This window comes from Ovis canadensis, chromosome 1 (genome assembly GCF_042477335.2).
Source record: "Ovis canadensis isolate MfBH-ARS-UI-01 breed Bighorn chromosome 1, ARS-UI_OviCan_v2, whole genome shotgun sequence".
NCBI lineage: Eukaryota > Metazoa > Chordata > Mammalia > Artiodactyla > Bovidae > Ovis > Ovis canadensis.
The window spans coordinates 28,263,851-28,288,077 of record NC_091245.1 but is presented as its reverse complement, the minus strand read 5'-3'; the positions used below and the strand labels follow the sequence as shown (position 1 = coordinate 28,288,077).

The following is a 24,227-nucleotide window of genomic DNA, read 5'->3' as shown; positions in this document are numbered from 1 at the left end:
CGTGGGTTTTTGTGTGTGTGGCAAAGAGGGACAACTTCAGGAAAGCTAAGACACGAGAAGAATGAAAAGGAATTTGCCAACTGGCTCAGGCGGGGGACAAGAGGGAGAGAATGGTGAGGGTGGGCACAGGAAGCAGCATGTGCAAGATGACCTAATCTGGAACTAAGAGTATTAGCTAATGCACTTGCTCTGTACTAATCACTTGGAAACCGAACATATCACTACCCAATGGAACTTTTTGTCCTTATTATTCATAGCTCTTTATGAAACCAGTTCTAATCTAGCACTGAAACTGATTTTGCAGTAATCACCAGTGACCTCCACGTTGCCAAGTTTAATCCAGTAGACACATTTTAGATAGCATCCTGATCGACCTGCACAGGATACAGTCGACAATCTCCACTTTAAGGCTATGCTCTCTTCCTGTGAAATTTTCCTCCACCTCTTTAATCCCTCGTTCTCATCCCCCTTGACAGATCCTCCTCCTCGACCTGATCTCTAAAAGCTGAAGTTCCTCGAGGCTTCATCTAGCCCTGCTTCTCCCCTTCCCAGGCAATACCATCCATTCCTGTGGCTTTACACACCACCCAGTGTTCCAGACCTCCAAATGCGCGTCTACAAGCTGACTTCGCCTCTGAGCTCCAGTCTCATAAATCCAGCTGTCTCCTGGTGTCTCTACCAAGAAATATTTTCAGGCACCTCAAAGTTAACGACAAGTTCAAAACTGGAGCGTATTATTTCAGCCACTCTCCCTAAAATCTGCTGTCCCTTCGTCATTCCAGTCATGACCCACCATTCACCTGGCCAGTCACTGGAGATCATTCTTCCCCCTGCATCTGGTCACCAAGTTCCGTCAGCTCTACTTCTGCCTACTTTTGCACGTCTACCAACACCTCCACTACTGACACCCCAGTCCAGGACACCATCTTCTGCCACTTTCCATTCTCCAACCCGGTAGCCCAGTACATTCTCCTCACAGCAGGTACGGTGACAGTTTAAATCATTTCATTCCCCTGCTGAGAGCCCTTGGGTTATGGCCATCAGTTCCTTCAGAAATAGTTCAGCTCCCTTCCCTTCTTCTGGCACATGGTAAGATTGTGAAGTTAGGAGCCTGTGACGTTATTTGGACAATGAAATGGGAGCAAAAGTGATAAGCATCACTTACAGGTAATTTTAAGAGTCAACACGTACTTCAGCTATTTAACTTCCTTGGTCCTGACAATCCCAGTGCTCCAGACAGAAGCTGCCGCTCCATTGGACTGGGTTCTAGACAAGATACGATGGCAAAGCAGATATATAGCATGAGTGAGAAATAAATATACGTAATGCTACACCTTCAAAAGCTTCCAAATGCACAAAGAATGAAGCACAAGTGGCTTACCTTAATGAACAAATGCCAATATAGCTGGCTCCTGTGTGTCTATCTAACATCATCTTGGAGCTGTCCTTCCAGGTCACTATATTCCACTCACATTGGCCCTCTTGCAATGTCTAGAACAAGCCAAGCATCTTTCATCCTTTCCTGGACGGTCCTTTGCATGGTTCCTTCCTCACTCTGTAGATCTCGCTTAATTATTACCTCTTCAGAGATGTCTCCCTCAACCACTGTCTCAAAGGTGGCCCCTCACTGTGACTCTCCATCACAGCACCCTCATCATCTCCTGAAAAATACATCAGTCTGTAATAACGATTCTTTGACTGACTGTCTCTCCCACTAGGCTGTAAGCACTATAAGGGAGGGAGCTCACTGCTATCTCCAGTGTCTAGCATTACCCTTAATATGGTACTCTATAGACAGTAGGCACTCAAGATATATTTGTTCAGTGAATGAACAAATGAGAAAAGATTCAAAAAAACTACAGTGACTTGCCTGGTGACTCAGTGCTAAAGAACCCACCTGCCTATGCAGGAGACATGGTTCGATCCCTGGTTCAGGAAGATCCCACATGCCTCAGAGCAGCTAAGCCCATGCACCACAACTACTGAGCCTGTGTCCTAGAGCCTGTGAACCACAGCCACGGAGCCCACACACCGTGACTACTGAAAGCTGTGTGCCCTAGAGCCCATGCTCTGCAATAAGGGAAGCCACGGCAATGAGAAACCCAGGTACTGCAACTAGAAAGTAGCCCCACTCACCACTACTAGAAAGAAAGCCCAGGCAGCAGCAAAGACCCAGCACAGCCAAAAATAAATAAATAAAATTTTTTTTTTAAAAAACTATAGGCATCATACTGCACATCACAGAGGCAAAAGGAGGGGAGAAAAAGGGAACTTGCACTTACAGTAAGGGAATTAAGAATAGCTAGGATGTATAGCTAACTGTGCAAAAAAGATCTTCACGGCCCAGATACTCATGATGGTGTGATCACTAATCTAGAGGCGACTAAGGTCCATCTAGTCAAGGCTATGGTTTTTCTTGTGGTCATGTATGGATGTGAGAGTTGGACTGTGAAGAAAGCTGAGCACCAAAGAATTGATGCTTTTGAACTGTGGTGTTGGAGAAGACTCTTGAGGGTCCCTTGGACTGCAAGGAGATCCAACCAGTCCATTCTAAAGGAGATCAGCGCTGGGATTTCTTTGGAAGGAATGATGCTAAAGCTGAAATGCCAGTACTTTGGCCACCTCATGGGAAGAGTTGACTCATTGGAAAAGACTCTGATGCTGGGAGGGATTGGGGGCAGGAGGAGAAGGGGACGACAGAGGATGAGATGGCTGGATGGCATCACTGACTTAATGGACGTGAGTCTGAGTGAACTCCGGGAGTTGGTGATGGACAGGGAGGCCTGGCATGCTGCGATTCATGGGGTCGCAAAGAGTTGGACATGACTGAGCGAATGAACTGAACTGAACTGAACTGAACTGAGGATGTATAGCTAACATTCATTTAGGTACTTTACATGTTATCTCTCTAGACTCTCAATAATCCTAGGAGGTCAATATTAGTATCTCCACTTTCTAAGTCAGGTAACTGAAGCTCAACTTGCTCGAGTAACGAAACCAGTAATGGCATTAGTTTTAACTCAGGCCAGTTAACCTCTCTCCTCCAAGCAATGATGCTTCTCTAGAAATTAAACTGTTACTACATTTTTATCAAGTACTTTTCTTTTATAATATCAGTTCAGTTCAGTTCAGTTTTTGGCTGTGCTGGGTCTTTGCTGCTGCCTGGGCTTTTTCTCTAATGGTGGCCAGCGGGGGCTACTTTCTAGTTGCAGTACACGGGCTTCTCATTGCTGTGACTTCTTTTGTTGCAGAGCATGGGCTCTAGGGCATGCAGGCTTTCAGTCGCTCAGTTGTGTCTGACGCTTTGTGACCCCATGGACTGCAGCATGCCAGGCTTCCCTGTCCATCACCAACTCCCAGAGCTTGCTCAAACTCATGTTCATCAAGTTGGTGATGCTATCCAACCATCTCATCCTCTGTTGTCCCCTTCTCCTCCTGCCCTCTATCTTTCCCAGCATCAGGGTCTTTTCCAATGAGTCAGTTCTTTGCATCAGGTGGCCAAATTATTGGAGCTTCAGCTTCAGCATCAGTCCTTCCAGTGAATATTCAGGACTGATTTTGTTTAGGATGGACTGGTTGAATCTCCTTACAATCCAAAGGACTCTCAAGAGTCTTCTCCAACACCACAGTTCAAAAACATCAATTCTTTGGCACTCAGCTTTCTTTATGGTCCAGTTCTCACATCCATACATGACTACTGGAAAAACCATAGCTTTGAATAGACAGACCTTTGTTGGCAAAGTGGTCTCTGCTTTTTAATATGTTGTCTAGGTTTGTGATAGCTTTTCTTCCAAGGAGCAAGAGTCTTTTAAATTTCATGGCTGCAGTAACCATCTGCAGTGATTTTGGAGCCCAAGAAAATAGTCTGTCACTATTTCCATTGTTTCCCCATCTATTTGCCATGAAGTGATGGGACTGGATGCCATGATCTTAGTTTTTTGAATAATATAAATTGCATTTATATATAGACACATCTCTACTCCAAGAACCAGTTTTGGGCTTTCTTTTTTTTTTTCAGGTTCATCCTAAAGCCTATAACAAATATCTCCTGTTATCCTGAACGACAGGAAGCAGAATAATACAGCAAATCCAAACTGCAAGTAAATCAGACATTTTGTTGGAACTTTTTTCTTGAAGTATTTTTTTTCTTCACAGAATAAAAAGCCAACATGATTAGGAAGTAAGTCTGTATTCCGAATGCATTTTCGGGACTTGAGATCAACTCGTGCTCCTGTCCAATTGTTCAGTCATGTATGAATCTTTGAGACCTCATGGACTGTAGCCCGCCAGGCTCCTCTGTCCATGGGATTCTTCAGGCAAGAATACTGGAGTGGGTTGCCATTTCCTCTTCCAGCGGATGTTCCTGGCCCAGGGATCGAACCCGCATCTCCTGCAGCTCTGGCATTGGCAGGTGAATTCTTTACTGCCAAGCCACCTGGGAAACCTGAAATCAACTTAAACTGGCTTAACTTACCATATTGCCCCATTCCCAGATACTGTTCTGCTTGTTGCAGGACATGCAAAGTTAAATGGCCAAGGACTATGGGATCCACAGTGCTGATTTGATTAGTAGAGATGCCGAACATCTAAACAAACAACTGAAACCACCCAGCTTTTTGCCTCTGACCCATCTTTGGGTAAAAGTAATTGTGTAACAGCAGAAAGGCATGGCCTAAATAACTCCCAAACAGTTCTGCTGGCCTCTGAGTAGACTCACAGGATTATCAGAACAGAGGGAGCCTTATGGACCATCATAAATGCCCTATTTTAATAGGTTAGAAACTGTCAGACATTACTAATTTGCCTAAGAGAAACAAGACTCCTGACTCCTAGTCAGGTGCCCCTTCCACCACAACACAGTACATCCCTAACCAAGAACTAGTAGTGACTGACTATGGGAACGTAGCAGTAAATAGTAGTCTAGATAACTCAGATTGTAAATCTCCAATGTTTCTCTTACTCTCTATCATTTAGAGAACTCTGAACAAAAAGAAGATACATAATTAAAAAAAAAAGAGATGAGGAAGGGCAATTTTCTATTAAACATTCTTCTGAAAGCATTATTTTACCCCATATCTTACTGAATTATAGAAACAGCATTAGCATTAGAAAATCTAGAAAGATAAATGTGGCTAGTAAACTAAACATATGGAAAAGGAAAATTATAACAAAGAAAAGAGAGTTTTATGAATTTAATTAAAGTAATATGAGTATAATTTGAAAATTGTGCATGTCAAAGCAAACTCATTTCTTCAATTTTCTCAACAGCATTTTATGTTTCTAATACACTGAATTTTTTCAAGAAAGAAACTCATTTAAAAATAGATATTTACTCCCAAACTTTGATCATATTTCTTTAATGTGGGAAAAAAATACTGCTTTGATGGCATGAAATGCAAAATTTTAAAGATTTTTTTTTTAATCCCAATACAGAATTTAAAAAATTGTCACTGGGAAATAGGTTGAGGCCATTAAGCGCACGACACTAAATATGGCCAGCTACTGGCATTCTGTTTCTTCCCTAGCTCTCCCAAAGAAAACTTAAATTGAATCTTCAGCACAAGAATCCTCAAATGTACTTTATAACCAAAATGAGAGCTTTTGTTTACATAGTTTTTGGATTTTGCTATTCCTAATTTTATTCTAAAATTCAATTTTACCCCAAACCATAATTACCATATTAACTTTGCAATGCACAGTTGTATGCAGTTCAGCAAAGCAGTAGTAAACCATCAGGTTCTATTCACCCAGGGCTTAGGAAAAACGAGATTGGTCACACCCATTTAAAAACAAATTTCATGCTATTTCCCAATATGTAGTTTCAATCTAAGTTCTGACAATGAAATATATGTATATCTATATATCTCAACTTGATTTTCAAAGGTAGGCAAAGGGAGTTCTTTACAGCTTAGCTTTGCCTGTGGCTGAAGCTGGAGATTTTGTCATTTCATAGCCAGACTCACATCGCCAGTGATTTTCAATTTGCCTTGAAAAAAGGCCTGTGAGGAAGAAGAAAGAAAATTTATTATTTGTTGTTTTGAGATTGTTAATATTTCTAGACTGTCCAGCCCCAAGATGATTTATTTATCCAAGTCTCTTAAACTTTCTTCAAAATATGAAACTTGGCTTTCGGGAATAGATTTAGCACCAGATTCCTCACAAGGGTAACTTTGTAAAAGTCACGCTTTACACAGAGCAGTCAAAAGACACAGCTTTCCCAAATCTGTTCTCTTAGAAATTGAGTCTGCCATTACCTGTTTTCCTCAAATATTAGGCAGAGTGGGTTCATACTAGACTGATTTTGTTTAAAAACATTACGCATTCAGTGGGTCTGCCAGCAGGGGGGAAAAGCACACGTGTAACACACTTAGAAACTTGGGATTCGATTACAGATGCATCTAGGCAATGAAATGTCACCATTTTTCTCCCTTTTTTGGTCTACATGATAAAGATGTATTCCCTACAGGGGGAGGCCAGGCAGCCTGCTGAGGTGCCTGTGTGAATCTTTGGCTCAATAAGGAGACTCAAACCAGTCCCAAGTGCAGAGCCACAATTTGTTCCACTTAACAACTGCCTGGGATTAGATCACATGATGTTTGCTAAATTTATCATGTAACAAAACCCCAGGAAAACTTTAAAGAAATAGCAAAATTGGGAACATAGCATGATTTCTCTGCTATGATCTCAGTCTTCTTACTCAATTCTTAAAATAGAGGAAAAGTTGCTGGTAGCCTTCACTTCCTAACAAGTATATTAAGAAGTGAGGAGCTCTTCTGCCACACTAGTAGGAAAGCACAGAGCTCTGCCTTCTCTACACCTTCTGGTGAGGGTGACTAATTCCTTTTTTCCCCCCCTCCTCTGTCTGGACAAACTAAATGTTTCCTTTCTATATGGCACACAGCCTTCTGTCTGATGACTTAAAGGTCAAGTGTCTCAGAACACAATATATTTAACATATGTCTTTTAAAAATATGGACCAGTAGTTCCTACCAGAGAAACTCACCATATTTCCCTTTTCTTAATTAAAAGAAGAAATTATATTTTATTTAATTTTTATTTATTTTATTTAATAATGATTACAGAGAAAAATGAGTCTCACCTTTTAGAGACTCCAAACAAAAGAATCATTTAAATCTGGGCCCTAAGGTGCTCTTCATATGTGCTTTCTGCTAGAGAGCATATTGCTTTGCTTCAACTGTAGCCAAACATATAAATTATAATTTCCACTGCATTTAATGGTTTCCAGTCAAATCCTCTTCTGAGCATAAGGGAAGACCATTAGCACATTAACACAAAGGTCTCCCATTTTTATCTTTAATTCCTCTGGGTGCCGACAGGTGTTCAGGAAAAGTAAGCTGACGCTTTACTCTCCAAATGGGTGGTAAACAGATAAACTGAGAGAACGAGGGCAGCTGAGTGTGAGGCCTGACCATGCTACCAAGGAAGTGTATGGCGTGCACACTGGCTGAGCTGCAGCGGGTGGGAAGGGGGACGTGCCAGCTCTGGGACTGGTGGCCTCTGTTCTGTCCAGATTTTGAAGAGGGCCCAGTGGGTGCTAATGTCAGCGTCAGTGGTATGCATTCAACTGAAACATCATAGATGCAAGTCTCTCCCTTGTCAATGCGTCAGCTGAAATGTGCTTAGTTGCTTAGAATAAGCATTTTTAAAAGGAATACAAGTAGGAGTCAGATTTAGTTGTTTTATCCAGTCTTTAAAATTATGAGGGTACCCTGGTGGCTCAGATGGTAAAGCGCCTGTCTACAATGCGGGAGACCTGGGTTTGATCCCTGGGTCGGGAAGATTCCCTGGAGAAGGAAATGGCAACCCATTCCAGTACTTTCGACTAGAAAATCCCATGGACAGAGGAGCCTGGTGTCCATGGGTTTGCAAAGAGTCGGATACGACTGAGTGACTTCACCACAGGAGCAAGACCTAAAACAAATAAGGCTGAAAGTGTTAGTTGCTTCAGTTCTGTCTGACTCCATGTGATCTCATGGACTGTAGCCTGCCAGGCTCCTCTGTCCATGGGATTCTCCAGGAAAGAATACTGGAGTTGGTAGCCGTTCCCTTCTCCAGGGATCTTTCTGACCCAGGGATTGAATCGGGTCTCCCAAATTATAGGTAGATTCTTTACCATCTGAGCCATCAGGGAAGCCCAAATAAGGTTGAGGCAACAACAGCAAAAAATAAGGCTACAATGGGAAGCAGCATCTTAGCTTCTTTGTGTTATTTACGATAATGTATATCAAGTCTGCTCAACATTGTGCCAGTAAAGAATATAAGAAGACCCTTGACAATCTGGGGGCCTGAAAAATCTATACAAGCCATGAATACATTTTAGAGAAATACAAATTAATCCAGTGATTGTCAAAATTTAAAAATGCCAGGCATCATGCTAAGTTCTGGAGACACAAAGATGAACAAGATGTGGTTTGTTCCCTTGAGACATGCACATTCTACTGGGAGAAGAGACAGGCATATCACAACTTAGTGTAATGAGACAAGTGCTAGGCTAGCAGTCCAGTAAGTGGCCCAGAAGAGGTACTGACTATAGCTCCCCAACAGTGTGGTAGGCGGTCTTTGAACATAACAACTAAGTTCATTCTGTTTTGTTAAATTAATATTCATTTATTTTATTTGGCTGTGCTGAGTCTTACCTGCAGCATAAGGGATCTTTAATTGCAGAATGCAAACTCTTAGTTGTAGCATGTGAGATTTAGTTCCCTGATCAAGGATCGAACACAAGCCCCATTCCTTGGGAGCACAGTCTTAGCCACTGGACCACCAGGGAAGTTCCTAAGATCATTTTAAAAGATAAGTTTGTCAAGGAAATCACAGCTCAGACAAAAAAGGAGCACAGGCAAAGATACGAAAGGTAAACGTCTTGCCTCTGTGACAACTAGTTCTTTCTTCTATTTGGGTGGCTCCTGCTCTCCACCTGTGCACTGATGACTCCTGACCACCCCCAGGACAGAGCCAGGCATTATTCCCTCTGTGAAGCATCCTCTGGCAGCCCAGGAAGATATGGCTTCTCCTTCTTCCACACTCTCCAACCACAAGCCAGACAGGGCACCACAGATATTTGGTTGCACTTATTCTTCTGCACACCTGTCTCATACCAAACTGGATGCCCAGAGCGTGTGAACTATTTCTTATTCATCTGGACATTTTCAGCACACAGGGCAATGGCTGACACATGGCTAGCTCCACAACTATTTGTCATCCATTAAGTGAATATTTGGGGAACACTGAGTTTTGTGGGTTTGACCACTTTACACTTTATGGGATGAGGCTGAAATAGGTGATGAAGTGAAACAGGTTAAAATCCACTTAATACAAGGACATACGTACCATCATACTTACCATCTGAGGATTCATTTTACCAGTCATCAGAGCCAGTAAGTCTGAGTCAGTCATTGTGATTGCACAGTCAGCCTTCTTATCTAAATAAGAGACATGCAGAAGGAAGGAGAAAAAGGGAGTGTTCAGTTTCATGTGTACATTTTAATCAAAAGCCACTGACTGTAACAGAATCACACCCAGTGTTAGTGTGGGCACATGGGCACTCACATACACTCTACAGCAACCTGGTAAAATATGGCATAAATCACTAGCAACTGCAATATTTAAGAAGAGGGAATTCATTAAATAATCTTGGTATATTCATATAGAGGGGTACAATGCAGCCATTAGATGATAAGGATCTACATTTCATGACCTGAAAAGACACATTCACATTATACAGTTCATGATATTGTTATATAGTTCAGTTGCTCAGTCATGTCTGACTATTTGCAATCCCATGGACTATAGCACACCAGGCTTCCCTGTCTATCCCCAACTCCAGGAGCTTGCTCAAACTCATGTCCATCAAGTCGGTGATGCCGTCCAGCCTTCTCATCTTCCGTTGTCCCCTTATTCTCCTGACTTCAATCTTTCCCAGCATCAGGGTCTTTTCTAGTCAGTTCTCTGCGTCAGGTGGCCAAAGTATTGCAGCTTCAGCTTCAGCATCAGTCCTTCCAATGAATATCCAGAACTGGTTTTCTTTAGGATGGACTGGTTGGATCTCCTTGCAGTCCAAGGGACTCTCAAGAGTCTTCTCCAACACCACAGTTCAAAAGCATCAGTTCTTTGGTGCTCATCCGTCTTTATAGTCCAACTCTCACATCCATACATGACTACTGGAAAAAGCATAACTTTCACTAGATGGACCTTTGTCAGCAAAGTAATGTCTCTGCTTTTCAATATGCTGTCTAGGCTGGTCATAGCTTTTCTTCCAAAGAGCAAGTGTCTTTTAATTTCATGGCTGCAGTCACCATCTGCAGTGATTTTGGAGCCCAAGAAAATAAAGTCTGTCACTGTTTCCATTGTTTCCCCATATATTTCCCATGAAATGATGGGACTGGATGCCACAATCTTAGTTTTCTGAATGCCGAGTTTTAAGCCAGCTTTTTCACTCTCCTCTTTCACTTCCATCAATAGGCTCTTTAGTTCTTCTTCACTTTTTGCTATAAGGGTGGTGTCAGCTGTGTATTTGAGGTTATTGATACTTCTCCCGGCAATCTTGATTCCAGCTTGTGCTTCATCTAGGCCAGCATTTCTCATGATGTACTCTGCATATAAGTTAAATAAGCAGGGTGACAATATACTGCCTCCATGTACTCCTTTCCCTATTTGGAACCAGTCTGTTGTTCCATGTCCAGTTCTAACTATTGCTTCTTGACCTGCATACAGATTTCTCAGGAGGCAGGTAAGGTGGTCTGGCATTCCCATCTCTTCCCAAACTCTTGAAGAGATTGTTATATAAACCAGTTTCAAAACAAACTGTAGGCATGAACCCATGTTTTATGTAAAAACAGATATTCAATTATATATGTATAAAGTAAAAGTGAAAGTTGCTCAGTCATGTCCGACTCTGCAATCCATGGACTATGCAGTCCATGGAATTCTCCAGGCCAGAATACTGGAGTGGGTAGCCTTTCGCTTCTCCAGGAGATCTTCCCAACCCAGGGATAGAACCCATGTCTCCCACATTGCAGCAGGATTCTTTACCAGGTGGGCCACAAGGGAAGCCCAAGAATACTAGAGTGGGTAGTATATCCCTTCTCCAGTGGATCTTCCCAACCCAAGAATCGAACTGGGGTCTCCTGCATTGCAGGTGGATTCTTTACCAACTGAGCTATCAGGGAAGCCCTGATAGACATATAGGAAGAAGCTTATAAACTTATAGATTCCAACCTGCAAACTTGGAGACCAATATATTAATAATAGCTACTGTGGCACACAGGCTCTAAGGTGACCCCTGTGATTGCTGCTTTCTGGTATTCATTCATGCCTTTGTATATTCCACTAGGAAGGACAGTGAAAAAGCTGGCTTAAAATTCAACATTCAAATAACAAAGATCATGGCATCTGGTCTCATCACTTCGTGGCAAATAGATGGGGAAACAATGGAAACAGTGACTGACTTTATTTTCTTGGCCTCCAAAATCACTACAGATGGTGACTGCAGCCATGAAATTAAAAGACACTTGCTCCTTGGAAGAAAAGCTATGACAAACCTAGACAGTATATTAAAGCAGAGACATTACTTTGCTGACAAAGGTCTGTCTGTCTAGTTAAAGTTATGGTTTTTCCAGTAGTCATGTATGGATGTGAGAGTTGGACTATAAAGAAAGCTGAGCACAGAAAAACGGATACTTTTGAACTATGATGTTGGAGAAGACTCCTGAGAGTCCCTTGGACAGCAAGGAGATCCAACCTGTCAATCCTAAAGGAAATCAGTCCTGGGTGTTCATTGGAGGGACTGATGCTGAAGCTGAAACTCCAATACTTTGGCCACCTGATGCAAAGAACTGACTCCTTAGAAAAGACCCTGATGCTGGGAAAGGTTGAAGGCAGGAGGAGAAGGGAATGACATAGGATGAGATGGTTGGATCACATCACTGATTTGATGGACATGAGTTTGAGCAAGCTCTGGGAGTTGGTGATGGACAGGGAAGTCTGGCATGCTGCAGTCCATGGGATTGCAAATAGTCAGACATGACTGTATGACTGAGCTAAACGGATAATCCCCTACCCTAGAGTGTGGTCAGGACTTGTGACTTGCTTCTAGCCTGCACAATGTGAGAAAGCTGAGGGTGTGTCTTTTGTCTCACTCTCTTGCTGGCCTTGACTTCAAGCTAGCTTCATCCTGTGAGTTGCACACTGCCTATGGAGAGGACTACCTGGCAGGGTACTGGCCTGTAGGGGCTGAGGGCAGACTCTGGCCTGTAACCAGGAGAAACTAAGCTACATTCTCATAGAGGCAAGGAAGTTACTTTTGCAGCAACATGATTGAGCTTGGACATAAACCCCTTTCCTAGCCAAGTCTCCAGATGACAATCCAGCCCTGGATAACACCCTGACTGCAACCTGCAAGACCTTATGCAGAGAACTCAGCTAAGCTGTCCTCAGCCAATTTATCTATGGAAGCTGTGAGGTAATAAATGCGTGTGTTGTTTTAAACCATTAAATTTGTGGTAATAGATGATGAATAGTTATCTATAGCAGGGCTTAGCAAACTTTCTTGTAAATGATCAGACACTAAATATTTTAGGTGTTGTGAACTACTAGACCTCTAATGCAATGACTCACCCTGTACTTGTAGCACAAGAACAGCTATAGAAAATATATAAACAAATGCATGCAGCCATATTCCAATAAAACTATTTTCAAAACAGTAGCAGACCAAGAGCAAGAAGATATTTGCAACTTATATATCTAACAAAGACCTTGTAGCCAGAAAATATTTAGAAAACTCCTATCACTCAATTAGAAAAGGCTGGATAATCCACTACAAAAATGGGCAAGCAAACAGGCACATATACAAGATCTCCAAATAGCCAAAAAAAGCACATGAAATGGTGTTCAATTCCATTAGTCATCAGGAAACTGCAAGTTGAAAGTATAGATGAGATACAACATACCTACTAGCATGAATGGCTTTAAAAAAATAATACCCAGTGCTGGTGAGGATGAGCAGTTGAAAAGTCAACACAATGCTGGAGGGACTTTAAAATGATACAGTCACCTTAGAAAACAGTCTGGAAATTTCTTAGAAAGCTAAACACACACATGCCATTCATAGGTGTTTACCCAAGAGCAATGAAAATATAAATCCACACCTATTCGTGAATGTTCATTAGGGGCTTTCCTCAAATTGCCCAAACCTGGAAAAAAAACTAAATATACTCCATCTGGTGAGTGGATAAACTAATTAGCAACAAAAAGGAATAAACTATTGATAATACATGAAATAAGCAGGCTCAAAAAGGCGCAGAGTATGATTCCATTGGAAGCTTATGACATCCTGGGAAAAGTGAAACTGTAGGGATAGAAATCAGCTCAGTGGTTGCCAGCACCTAAGGGTGAGAGTAGGGGATTGAGAACAAAAGGACGCAAAGATATTTTTTGGAAATCTTCTGTATCTTGATTTTTGGTAGTGACTATAATACTGTATGCATTTGTCTGAGTTCATAGAATTATACATCTTACAAAGGTAGAGTCTATTGTATATAAATAATACCTCAGTGTACCCAAGTTAAAAACAAACTAAAAAAATGATATTACCAAGTATTGTCAAAAATATAGAGCAAATGAAACTCTCATATAATATGGAGGAGAATGTAAATAGTATATCCATATCAAAAACCTGGCTATATGGTAGCTCATGACTTAGTATTTCTGGTGGTGGTGGTGGTGGTTTAGTCACTAAGTCATGTCCAACTCTTGCAACCCCATGGACTGTAGCCTGCCAGCCTCCTCTGTCCATGGGGATTCTCTAGGCAAGAAAACTGGAGTGGGTTGCCAGTTCCTTCTCCAGGGGATCTTCCTGACCCAGGAATCGAACCAGGGTCTCCTGTATTGCAGGCAGATTCTTTACCAACTGTGCTATGAGGGAAGCCCTTAGTATTTCTACTCCACGTTATATAACAAATGGAGATAAGTATGTATGTCCACTAACAGACACATAAGAGAATGTTCACAGCAGCTTTATTTATAAGGCCCCATAATGGAAATACTGCAAAGATATATCAACCATTAACTGAATAAATAAATTCTAGTGCATTCACATAGTAAAAATGAACTAATGCTACTTCAAAAATATAATGAATCTTACAATGATGAGCAAAAGAAGCCACACCTCAAACAGTAAATATTGCATGGCTCCATCTATATGGATTTCTAAAATAAATAAAATCAACTGATGGTGGTAGAATTTGGAATAGTGGTTCCTTTTGGGAATGAATAGTAATGGGAGGTGGTGTGAGGAGGTTTCTAGAGTGCTGGCAACATTCTGCATCTTGAGCTGGGAGATATATTCATTTGTTAACATTGATCAGGCTAAACACTCAGATTTATACCCTTCCTTATGGGCTAAACTTTAGAAAATTTTTACACAAAACAAAATTTAAAAAAGCAGGTGGTGGGATGAATCTGGCGCGTAGGCCATCATTTGTGAACTCATGATATAGATGGGTGGGATTATAGGAGAGTAGTTTTTCATTTTGTTTACACTTGAGTATATATTACTTATATAAAAACAGAGTTTTAAAAATATCAATTTTAATAGTATAATCAAAGAAAAAAGGCCATACCACAAAGACTCTAACCTCATTGCTAAACCAGCTATTTCTTCCTTGGACAAAAGAGAAGTTCCAAATGCAAAAGGAAATTTTCACCAAGAAATCAGAATTTCCAGCAGTTAGTTCTTTGGATAATCTATATAAAAATAATACTCTAATAGTATTACTACTAATAATTGTAATAATATCAAATCATGGCACAATAGTTAATCTGTGCCTTAATTAAAAAAAAAGATAGGACTTGCCATATATGGTCTGAATGCTTGTATACCCCAAAACTCTTATTTTGAAATCCTAATACCTAGTGTGATAGTCCCCTTCATGTATCACTGCCTTGTTGAGGTGACTGTCTTGCATAACTCAATGAAGTTATGAGCCATGCCAGGCAGGGCCACCCAAGACAGACGGGTCATAGATCTGACAAAACGTGGTCCACTGGAGAAGGGAATGCCAAACCACTCCAGTGTTCTTGCCAGGAGAACCTCATGAACAATTAAAAAAAAAAAAGATATTACATCAGAAGATGAGCACCCCCCCTTCCCCCGAGGATAGGTGTCCAATATGCTACTGTGGAAGAGTGCAGGGCAATTACTAACAGCTCCAGAAAGAATGAAGCAGCTGGGCCAAAGTGGAAAAGATGCTCAGTTGTGGATATGTCTAGTGGTGAAAGTAAAATCCGATGCTGTAAAGAAAAATATTGCATAGGAACCTGGAATGTTAGGTCCATGAATCAAGGTAAATTGGAAGTAGTCAGACAGGAGATGGAAAGAGTAAACATTGACATCTTAGGAATCAGTGAACTAAAATGGACTGGAGTCCGTTTTTAGGCCAATTTAACTTAGATGACCATTATATCTACTCGTGGTAGCTCAGATGGTAAAGAAACTGCCTGCAATGCAAGAGACCTGGGTTTGATCCCTGGGTCAGGAAGATCCCCTGGAGAAGGAAATGGCAACCCACTCCAGTTTTCTTGCTTGGAGAATTCCATGGACAGAGAAGCCTGGCAGGCTACAGTCCATGGGGTCACAAAGAGCCAGACACGATTAACACTTTCTTTCTTTCTTTCTTTCTTTTCTTTCACTGTGGGCAAGGATCCCTTAGAAGAAATGGAGTAGCCCTCGTAACCAACAAAAGAGTCTGAAATGCGACACACGGGTGCAGTCTCAAAAACAGCAGAATGATCTTGGTTTGTTTCCAAGGAAAGCCATTCAACATCACAGTAACCCAAGCCTATGCTCTAACCAAAATCAGACTGACTGCATTTTTTGCAGCTAAAGATGGAGAAGCTCTATACAGTCAGCAAAAACAAGACCTGGAGATGACTGTGGCTCAGATCATCAGCTCCTTATAGCAAAATTCAGGCTTAAATTTTAAAGTGGGAAAAACCACTAAGCCACTCAGGTATGACCTAAATCGAATCCCTTATGGTTATACAGTGGAGGTGATAAAAAGATTCAAGGGATTAGATCTGGGAGACAAAGTGTCTGAAGAACTATGGAAAGAGGTTCATAACATTGTACAGGAGGTGGTGACCAAAACCATCCCTAAGTCAAAGAAATGCAAGAAAGTAAAGCAGTTGTCTGAGGAGGCTTTACAAATAGCTGAGGAAAGAAGAGAACCAAAAGGCAAAGGAGGAAGGGAAAGATATAACCAAGTGAAGGGAGAGATCCAGAGAAAAGTAAGAAGAGATAAGAAGGCCTTCTTCAATAAACACTGCAAAGAAATGGAAGAAAACCATAGAATGGGTAAGACTAGGGCTCTCTTCAAGAAAACTAGAGATATCAAAGGAACATGTCACGCAAGGATGGGCATGATAAAGGACAGAAACAGTAAGGACACAACAGATGCAGAAGAAATTAAGAAGAGGTGGCAAGAATACACAGAAGAACTGTACAAAAAAGGTCTTAATGACTCATATAACCACAATGGTGTGGTCACTCACCTAGAGCCTGACATCCTGGAGTGTGAAGCCAAGTGGGCCTTAGGAAGCATTACTACCAACAAATCTAGTGGAGGATGGAATTCCAGCTGAGCTATTTCAAGTCCCAAAGGATGATGTTAAAGTGCTGTACTCAAGATGTCAGCAAATTTGAAAAACCCAGCAGTGGCCAAACGACTGGAAAAGATCAGCTTATATCCCAGTTCCAAAGAAGGGCAGTGCTAAAGAATGTTCAAGCTACTGGACAATTGCACCAACTTCCCATGCTAGAAGGTTACACTCAGAATCCTTCAAGGTAAGCTTCACCAGTATTTGAATCGAGAACTTCCAGATGTATAAGCTGAGTTTAGAAAAGGCAGAAGAAACAGAGACCAAATTGCCAACATTTGTTGGATCATAGAGACAGCAAGGAATTTCACAAAAAACATCTACTTCCGTTTCATTGACTACGTGAAAGCCTTTGACTGTAGATCACAACAAATGGTGGAAATTTCTTAAAGAGATGGGAATACCTGACCATCTTACCTGTCTCCTGAGAAACCTGTATGTGGGCCAAAAATAACAGTTAGAACCTTATCTGTAACAATTGACTGCATCAAAATTGGGAAAGGAGTACAATAAGGCTGTATATTGTTACCCTGTTTACTTAACTTATATGCAGAGTACATCATGCAAAATGCTGGGCTGGATAAATCACAAACTGAAATTTAAATTGTTGGGAGAAATAGCAGCTACCTCAGATATGCAGATGATGCCGCTCTAACGGCAGAAAGTAAAGAGGAACTAAAGAGTCACCTGATGAGTGTGAAAGAAGAAAGCGAAAAAGCTGGCTTAAAACTCAGCATTCAAAAAATGAAGTTCATGGTGTCCAGTCCCATCACTTTATGGCAAATAGAATGGGAAAAAGTGGAAGCTGTGACAAATTTTCTCTTCTTGGGCTCCAAAATCACTGTGGATGGTGACTGCAGACATGAAATCAGAAGACATTTGCTTCGTGGAAGGAAAACTATGACAAACCTAGACAGCATATTAAAACATATCACTTTGCCAACAAAGGTCCGTATAGTGAAAGCTATGGTCTTTCCAGTAGTCATGTACAGATGTGAGTGTTGAACCATAAAGAAGGCTGAGAGCCAAGAATGGATGCTTTCAAGTTGTGATGCTGGAGAAGACTTTTGAGAGTCCCTTGGACAGCAAGGAGATCAAAACAGTCAATCTGGAAGGAAATCAACTCTGAATATTCACAGGAAGGACTCAAGCTGAATCTGAAGCTACAATACTTTTGGCCACCTGATGCAAAGAGCAGACTTACTGGAAAAGACTCTGGGAAAGATTGAAAGCAAACGTAGAAGAGAGCGGCAGAAGATGAGATGGTTAGATAGCATCATGGATTCAATGAACATGAACTTGGGTAAACTCCAGGAGACAGGGAGGCCTGCCGTGCTGCAGTCCATGGGGTAACAAAGAATCAGACACAACTTAGTGACTGAACAACAACAATGTGATAGTATTAGCAGGGAGGGCCTTCGGGTGTCGTAAGTGTAGAGCCTTAATGAATGGGATTCATGCCTTATAGAGAGGCTCCAGAGAGACCTGAGCCCTTCCACGATGTAGGCCCACAGCGAGAAAGCACTGGCTATGAACCAGGCAGAGGATACTCAAAAAAAGGTGACCATGCTGATGCCTTGATCTTGGGTTTCCAGTCACCAGAACTATGACAAATAATTCCTGTTGTTTTTGAGTCACCCAGGTGTGGTATGTTCAAACAGCGGTACAAACAGACTGGGATGGGGGCAAACTATTAAAGCATAGCATGTCCTTTTATTAAGTAACTAAAACATGATTCAAAACTAAGCATTTTTCTTTTACATCTTAGGATGCAAAAATAACCCCTAAAAAGACTGTGTCTCAATGGCCATTCCATCTCTGCCTCTATCTAAATTTTCTCTTATTACTTGAAAAAAAGATCTGAAGCCTTAAAAATTCAAGTATTTCCAGTCTGGAAAAACCAGTTCCCTTGTAGATATATAACATCAAAGAGCAGGGAGGGGAAAAAAAAAAAAAAACAAAGCTAGCAAATTGAGAGAGCTGGACTTGATTTACTGTTGGATTAGATTTTAATATTCCAAGAAAGAACTCCTAGTGACTTTAGGAAATAAAGTACTGCTGCTGCTGTTACTACACCAGCACTTACTGAGCTCTTACTATGCTGAGAACTTCACATACTTGGACTCATTTGATCTTAATAATAACCCTATAAGGGTAAGAGAGGTCAAACAACTTGCTCAAGGTCACACAGCTAGTAAGTGGCTGAGCTAGGTAGGGAAGCAGATTCCTGCTGCCAAAGCCTACACTCCCAGCTCCTAAGTTATATGGCTCCTCTTGTTACAGGAAAACTACAAATATTCAACAGCTCAATGTTCACTGGGCCTTCACCAATTCATCAGCATCTGATGCATCCCAGATGCGTCCTCAGTTCCCTATGTCCTTTTAAAGAATCACAGGCAATTCCAATGCATTTAAGCAAAATTAATGTTTACTTTATAGGATGGGAAGGAAGTAATGATTTACTGAGCACTTACCATGCTAGGGGCTTTACATACCTTATCTCATTTAATCCCCACAACTGCTCCACAGACAAACGATATTCTCACCATTTTGTAGGTGAGAAAATTGGACTCAGGAAAAGTTTATATCTAATGAGTGACAAAGCCAAGGTCTGAACCCAGGTTTGAGTATCTCCAAAGACTATGCTCTTTCTCCTGTACCTTGGGGATGGGAGATTCTGAGGCTCTCTATATCATGTTCCCCACAAAGGGGCAGGGTTGAGAACGCAAGTAGGTGCTGAGGGGGCAGACTGTAGGAATGAAAGAATAATATGTCATGTTAAATTAATCAATGTTGGCTTCCTGGAGACATGCTATGTGAATTGTTTCAAAGGAGAGGGGGGAGAGGTGGAACTGATAGAGAAGCACCCAGGCAGCAAGAAAAGAGTATGGAAAATGTACAAAATCTAAAAGTCCTTGATACAACCATCTGTATCATTACCAAGCTCTTAGAATATAGGCAAGTGAAATACATTTAAGCAAATCTTACTATGTTTGCAGAAAGTAAACCTGTCAACAGTATGGACATGTCAAAAGAATTAACAATTCTCTTTCAGATGTCGGTTCAAACTAGGACAGGTTATTAATGCTGATCTCTAACAAATGGTCATTTGTTGGATGATGTAAAAAGAGCTGGCAATTTCCCGTGGCAGCTTTTACTGGTAAGTCCATATTTCAACACCACTCCCGGCTGCCAACAAGTATCGGTTTCAGCAGAAATTCAGAGTAAAATTCCTGCAGGTTTGGGATGGGGCACCTAATGTGGGGAGAGTTCACTGCCAGAGTCCATATACAGAGAACATGGTTTTTCTGAAATTTTTAGTACATTTCCATAAGCATGTAACCTTTCAAAACAAACAAACACTAATAAGAAAATAAGAAAAATTTTCTCTAAAAACTACATCTGTCTAGGCATATCAATTTATAATCCTGAAGTAACCATTAAACGCCAGTCATTTAAAAACTCGGCATTATTTCCCCAAAGTTCTTGTTAGTTCTTGAAGCTAAAATCTAGATGAAACATTAGTTTTCCTTCCTACATTATGTTAGATGGAAGCTCATAGAATGCAAGCGTAATTATTTTTCTGCCCACTCATTTTGAGGAAAAAAATGCTGTCCACACCAGGTGCCCTCACTGCCGCTCAGCTTTTTCTTCATTATCTCTAGTTAATTCCTTTTTTTTTCTGATTAATTCCTTATTCAACAGTGCACATAACACTGCTCTTAATATTTTCTCCAAGCTCTGAACTCTAGTTTAAGAATTCTGTCAACCTCCTCTGTACCTCAAAATGCCCCTCAGTATTTATCTACCCTCTCAAAGAAAGAAGTATCCCTCCCTCCTTGCTAAGGCTAACCCTCCTTCCACCTGTGTTCGTGATGTCATCCTCTCCTCCGGGACCTTCTTCAATTATGTTGTGGTAATGAACTCTGAGCTTCTCCAGGAGCTCAGTCGGTAAAGAATCTGCCTGAAATGCAGGAGACTACCTGCAATGTGGGAGACCCGGGTTCGATCCCTGGGTCAGGAATATCCCCTGGAGAAGGAAATGGCAACCCACTCCAGTATTCTCGCCTGGGAGATCCCATGTACAGAGGAGCCTGGTGGGATACGGTTCATGGGGTCTAAACCACCACCACCAATGAACCCTACCATCTTTGACAGACCTCCTACTTTACAGCTTCCAGGTAGCATCAATTTCACTCCAAACACTCCTGGAAACTGCCATGTAACAACGTCCTTTTTTCTTACTGCCAACACTTGGGCTCTCCTTTTTGCTTAACTCAGATGGTGGTATCATCCATCCTCCTAATTGCTCTCTCTGCCTCTGATTTCTTCCTTTCTAATTCATCAGGTCTAATGCAGCAACTTCATCCTCTAAAATGCAGTTCTGACTTTTCTTTTCTACTCAAAAAGTTTTAATGGATAGATTATATATCAAATCACTTTCAAAGTTCATAGTATAGCCCTCTAAAAAGCTAGTTCTTATCCCTCACATCTCTTAACTGTAACAGGCTCTCTCCAAAGACAGAAACATAGCACACAATATAGCTACCATTTACTGAATGCTTACTAAGCATCACTCATTCATTCTGCTGTTCATTTTTATTATCTATTTTATTGAAGGCTTACCAGGTATCCGGTATTATTCTAGGTACTGTGAATACAGCAGTGAACCTAAAAGGCAAATGTTCTGTGTTCACACAGTTTACAACTCTAGTGGGGGATAGACAATAAGCAAATAGATAAGATATGGTATATCAGATGGAGGTAAGTGCTAAAAAGAAAACTATGTCAGAAAAGGACAGCAGGGAATGGTAATGAGGTGTGATTTAGAAGTGTGGCCGGGGAAAGTCTCACTGAGGTGACATTTGGGCAAAAATCCGAAGCAAATAAAAGGACCAGTCGTGAGGATATCTGAGGGATGACAATCCCAGGCAGTAGAAAGCTCCTGAACTGGGAACACCCCACGTTCAAGCAATAGCAAGGAGGCCAGTGTGACTGGAGCAAAGTGAGGAAGAGGTAGTAAGAAAGAGAAGACTAGGGCCAGTTATGTAGTGTGATAGTAAGAACTCTAATTTCAGCTCTGTGAGTTGAAAGTCACTGAATTGTTTTGAGCCGAGAAGGGTGAGAATCTGAGTTTTAAAATGATCACTCCAGCTGGTGTGTGTGAAAAAGAACCTATAGGGGGCAAGGTTAGAAATGGAGATCAGGCAAAAATGGTGGAGGACCAAGGTGGCAGTAGCAGAGGAAAGAATTTGCTGGCGGATTAGACTGTGGAGTGCGAGAAAAAGAAGAGTCAACACAGATGCAGGTTATTACATTTAGAACGGATAACCAACAAGGTCCAACTGTGTAGCACAGAGAACTGCATCCAATCTCTGGGGTAAACTGTAATGGAAAAGAACATTCAAAGAAGCTGTGTGTGTGTGTAAAATGAGTCACTTTGCTATACAGCAGAGATTGGCACAACATTGTAAATCAACTATACTTCAGTTTCAAAAAACAAAAAGAAGAGCCGAGCATGACCTCAAGGATTTTAGACTGAGGAACTGGTAAGACAGAAGCGCAGTTTACCAACATGGAGAAGACAGTGGAAGGAGAACACAATTAAAGCGGGGTGGGAGGAAGAGCAACAGTTTGGTTTCAGACATATTAGCTTTAAAAAACCTATTAAGTATACAGGTAAACTCATTAGTTAAGCAGCTGAATATATACCCGGAGTTTAGTGTTTGAGTTCACACTGAAGATGCCTGGGAGTCATCAGTGTAGACATGGTTTGAAAAGCATGAAATTAGATGAGAGCCCCAAGGAGTGAATATAGACAGAACTGAGCCTTAGAGCACACCAATATTTACATACTTAGGGAAGAGAAAAAAAAAATGGAAAGAGAGGCCAAGAAGGAACAGCCGATAGGTAGAAAGAGAGCCTAGAAGAGTAATATTATAAGGGCTGGGAATTAACCACTGAAGTTAGCAGCCCAGTGATTACTTGTGACCTTGCAAGAACAGTTATGGGATAACGATGAGCTGACAAAAGCTGATTGGAGTAGGTCCAAGAAAGCCTGGGATGAGATGGAGTGGAGACAGTGGGTACAGTTAGGTCTTCTGAGGACATACAGCCACACACTGAACCATGCTCTTCACAGGTTAATTAGGAGATCATTATTTCTCTTAATCTACAGATGAATCCTAGGAAATAGGTACCATTTATTATTTCCATTTACAAATCTAAAAAACAAAGCTCAGAGAAGGGAAATAATTTTTAAGGCCAAAATCTGTGAGTGGCAGGACCAGGACTCTAAACCCAAGTTTGTGTAATTCCAAAGCGTAAGGCTAGCCACAGTGACGGAGCCTCTCAATCTTTGGGAAGAAGCAGCTGGGACCTAGTCCTATTCCCAAAGATTCCCCAGTTCTTTGACAAGGTTCTATAACTCTAAAGCCAGCCCTTTGGGGACACCAAGGCAGGCCCCCATTTCCTCTGTGAACTTGTCAGTGCTCCTATCAATGAGGTCATCACTGCACTGACCTGCGTTAGGGAGCACAGATCCTCTTGGTCGTCACGTCCACCACCCAGGTGGCTTCTTTACCCCCAGGGCCATCTTTCACCTTGAAGGCAAAAATACCACCGATTTTCTTCACAAACTGCTCTCCTTCCTGGAAAGAAAAACAACACAGAGTTATATTCAGTTCATTCCTCTGGCTTCCTCCCCAAATTAAATGTTTAAATAGATACATGACGTGAGCGGCTGGATCAGCATGCAGTCCCCAGGCTCCCTTAGGGCCTTTCACCCAGAAAAATCCAAAAGGCATGTGGGCAGCAACTCCTTCATCTGCCAGATCTTCAGATGAAAGTGGCTTTCTGGATACAACCGGTGGAAGGGCAGGGGAATGGGGCAGTGGGTGGCACAGCAGCACTTTCTATTGAAATAGGCTTATTTGTCTCAATAATTTCTGGAAGATTCACTCTGGCCTCTCAAAACATAGGAACCCTATCCCCTCTTTTTTTCTAGCAGATAAATTCCCTCACATATATGTTTGGTGCTCCACAATCAGAATTTAAAGACAAGTGGTTTAACTGATTTCCTGGGTTTGTATGAAGAATTATACAAGTAATATCCCATCCATCAACTACTTTTGGATCTTGGGAAATGAGGCTGGAAAAATAACCTCAGATCCATATCTCTGTAGGGTGGTTTCCTTTTTCCTTCCTTCTCCTTCCAACATCACTATCTAATTTTAGAACATACTTATCAGTCCCCCAAAAAACCCATATCCATTAACAGTCACCCTCTACCATTGCCATTCTCTCCTCCTTCTAGCCTCTGGCAACCACTAATCTACTTTCTGTCTTCATTGATTTACTTATTCTGGATATTTCACACAAATGCAATCAAACATATATATGTTCTTTTGTGACTGGCTTCTTTCACTTAGCATAATGGTTTGAAGGTTCATCCACACTGAAGCATGTACCAGTAATTAATTACTTTTCATGACCAAAGAATATTCCATTGTATGGACACAGTACATTTTGTTTAGCCTTTCATCTTTGATGGC

The 24,227-nt window shown here is 41.4% G+C and overlaps 1 long non-coding RNA gene across 1 annotated transcript; it reads right to left on the bottom strand.

Annotated features, from left to right (window-relative positions):
- Nucleotides 1-4,000: 4,000 nt before the first annotated feature.
- LOC138441313 (uncharacterized) lies at nt 4,001-23,368 on the bottom strand. The gene is made up of 3 exons (XR_011257313.1): nt 23,197-23,368; nt 9,364-9,443; nt 4,001-5,999 (listed from the first exon to the last, which is right to left on the bottom strand). It is a non-coding gene; the product is annotated as an uncharacterized lncRNA (long non-coding RNA).
- Nucleotides 23,369-24,227: the final 859 nt, after the last annotated feature.